This window comes from Chiloscyllium plagiosum, chromosome 21 (genome assembly GCF_004010195.1).
Source record: "Chiloscyllium plagiosum isolate BGI_BamShark_2017 chromosome 21, ASM401019v2, whole genome shotgun sequence".
NCBI lineage: Eukaryota > Metazoa > Chordata > Chondrichthyes > Orectolobiformes > Hemiscylliidae > Chiloscyllium > Chiloscyllium plagiosum.
This window is the reverse complement of record NC_057730.1, coordinates 46,450,548-46,453,618: the sequence shown is the minus strand read 5'-3', so window position 1 is coordinate 46,453,618 and position 3,071 is coordinate 46,450,548.

The following is a 3,071-nucleotide window of genomic DNA, read 5'->3' as shown; positions in this document are numbered from 1 at the left end:
TGCTCTATCCTCCTATTCCTGCCCTCTCTCGTTCGTCGCACTGGGAGTAATCCAGATATTACGACTCTTGAGGAACTCCTTTTTCAATTTCTGCCTAACTCTCTGCAATCTCCCTTCAGAATGTCAACCTTTTCCCTTCCAATGTCGTTGGTCCCAATGTGGACAATGACCTCCCGCTGGCCCCTCTCCCCCGAGAGAACATTCTGCACCCTCTCTGAGACATCCTTGATCCTGGCACCAGGGAAACAACACACCATTCTGCTTTTTCTCTGCTGGCCACAGAAACCTCTGTCTGTACATCTGACTACAGAATCCCCTAACACAATTGATCTCTTGGAAGCCGACGTACCCCAGTCTCAATACCGAAACTTGGCTGTTTGTGCTACGTTCCCCTGAGAATCCAACACCCCCTACATTTTCCAAAACAGCATACCTGTTTGAAGTGGGTATATCCACAAAAGAGTCCTGCTCTAGCTGCCTACCTCTCTTACCCTTCCTGGAGTTAACCCATCTATGTGGCTGTATCTGAAACTTTCCCCTCTTTCTATAACTGCCATCCATCACATTCTGTAGCTGTTGCAAATTCCTCATCGCTTCTATTTGTCTCTCCAACTGATCCACGCAATCTGATAAGATTTGCATCCAACAGCATTTATGGCAGATATAATCCACAGTAACCCTTAAACTCTCTTTAAACTCCCACATCTGACAAGAAGTACATATCACTGCAAAGGCCATTTTTGCTCCTTCACAATCTACAGACCCAGAAAATAAAACCGTCTTATTCCTCTACAAACACTTGCCCCAGGTTAAATTAATAGCTAAGGCTTATATTTTAAGTTTAATCAAGAGACTTATCTCCAAAAACATATAATCAAGAAAGAATCCACTGTACCCCCTACTGCAGCCTTTATATTGGACAGACTTAAAACAACAATTAACTTATCTGATTCTGTGCTGTGAACTTTGCCCAGCAGTTCCTCCAAGATTAGTTGTCAATTTCACTGTTTGTTAATTTTCCCATATGCACTCTGCTGTCCAGCGATACACAAATTCAAACAGCAAAGGTAGTAACTGTGCAGGTTATAAAGAATTAATGACATTATTTGAAGATTAGGATCCTTCCTGGTGTCCTGGATAATACTTTTCCCTCAACTCAACAATGCAAAACAAAGTTATGTAGTCAGTGCTTTTGGTGAGAACCCATTATGTTTAAGCTCAGTAGAACTTGGACAACTATTTGATTTTATTTAATTAATTATTGTCATATGTACCTAGATACAGTGAAAAGTTTTATTATGCATGCAGTACAGACAGATCGTACCATTCAGAGATCGTAGGATGTTAGAACCAGAATAACGGAGTTATGGGTATAAAGAAGGCACGCATAAAGAAAGATCAACATTAGATTTGAAATTTGAGAGATCCATTCAGAAGTCCAATAACTGCAGGGAAGAAGCTGCTCTTGAACTTGTAGGTAGGTGTGTTTAAGCTTTTGTATTTGCTGCCTGCAAGAGGAGGTTGGGAGAGATTATAACTTGGGTGGGAGGGCTCTTTGATGAAGTTGGCTGCCTTTTGAAGGCATTGAGAAATACAGATGGAGTCAACTATTGGTGCCCCTTGAGTAGATCAATAAGGAACACCATTATGAAGGCAGCAATTCCAGAAAAAGATCCACCTTAACCTCACATTCCTGATGAAGAGCTTATGCTTTAAAAGTCAACTCTCCTGCTTCTCTGAGGCTACCTGACCTGCTGTGGCTTTTTCAGCATCACACTTTTGGACTCTGATCTCCAGCACCAGCAGTCCTCACTTTCTCCCATTACCTTTTTAGATTACCTACAGTGTGGAAACAGGCCCTTTGGCCCAACAAGCCCACACCAACCCTCCGAAGAACAACCCACCCAGACCCATTCCCCTACATTTACCCCTTCACCTAACACTATGTGCAATTTAGCGTGGCCAATTCACCTAACCTGCACATTTTTGGACTGGGGGGGGGGGGGGGAACCAGAGCACCCGCAGACACGGGAGAACATGGAAACTCCACACCGACAGTTGCCTGAGGCTGGCATTGAACCTGGGTCCCTGGTGCTGTGAAGCAGCAGTGCTAACCACTGTGCCAACGTGCCACCTTATCAAGGGCGATTTGCAATAAGCAATAAGGGTATCCACATCCTGAGTGCAGCTTTCAAAATTCTTAGCCAGCCATTCATTTTTTTCTCTCACTGTTAAGGAGGGCAGATTCTGCTCCCAAGGCTTTAAGAACAAATGAAACGCGAAGATCATTAGCAGAGCAGTGTTCTCTCGTAGATGGGGCATGGAATTTCGATTGGAAGCAGGAATAGAAAAAAGACAGTACTTGGTTAAAATTGTCGTCAGATCGTTAACTGCTTTATATGACAAACAGATCAATCACATCAATTGGTCTAACACTGCTGTGTGCTGTTCAACAACATAACTTTCTGGATATTATTTCCTCCCTTGATGTACTGATCTGTCTTTTTCTTAAATGCGCCTATTCTAACCGTTTCAAATACTTCCTGTGGTAGCGAGTTCCACACTGCAGCCACTTTTTGGGTGAAGTTGCATCTAAAATATCCCTCTCCCCGAATGGGGAGGCTACAACATAACATTTAATAGCTGCTTTTGACGGGGGGGTGGGCAGTGAAAAACACAAGGCTGACACTCCCCCCCCCCCGCCGAGAATTCGTGGGCACACTCGTTTTATATATCCCTGCAGAAGGCAATCGAATGAAGCACACACAGCTTTGAAAATGTTTTTTTTATTGTGAGGAACATCACTGAGATGGGAAGAGAACTTTAACACCCACATCGTCCCTCGCGTCTTATTTTAATAAGAATGAACTTTACCTTGACCCACTTTGTGGTGGATGGCGGGGGGGGTTAAATTTAGTCCCTTTTGTGGTGTGGTGGAGGGGATGAAGTGTAAACTGCTTTGGCCGGGGAGAAGAGTAATTTGGTCGTGTGTGTGTTGGGGGAGGTGTAAACTCATTCACCTGGGGCAGGGGGGAACTTAGTCCTTTGTGTTTTTTCTGGGGGTGGGGTAT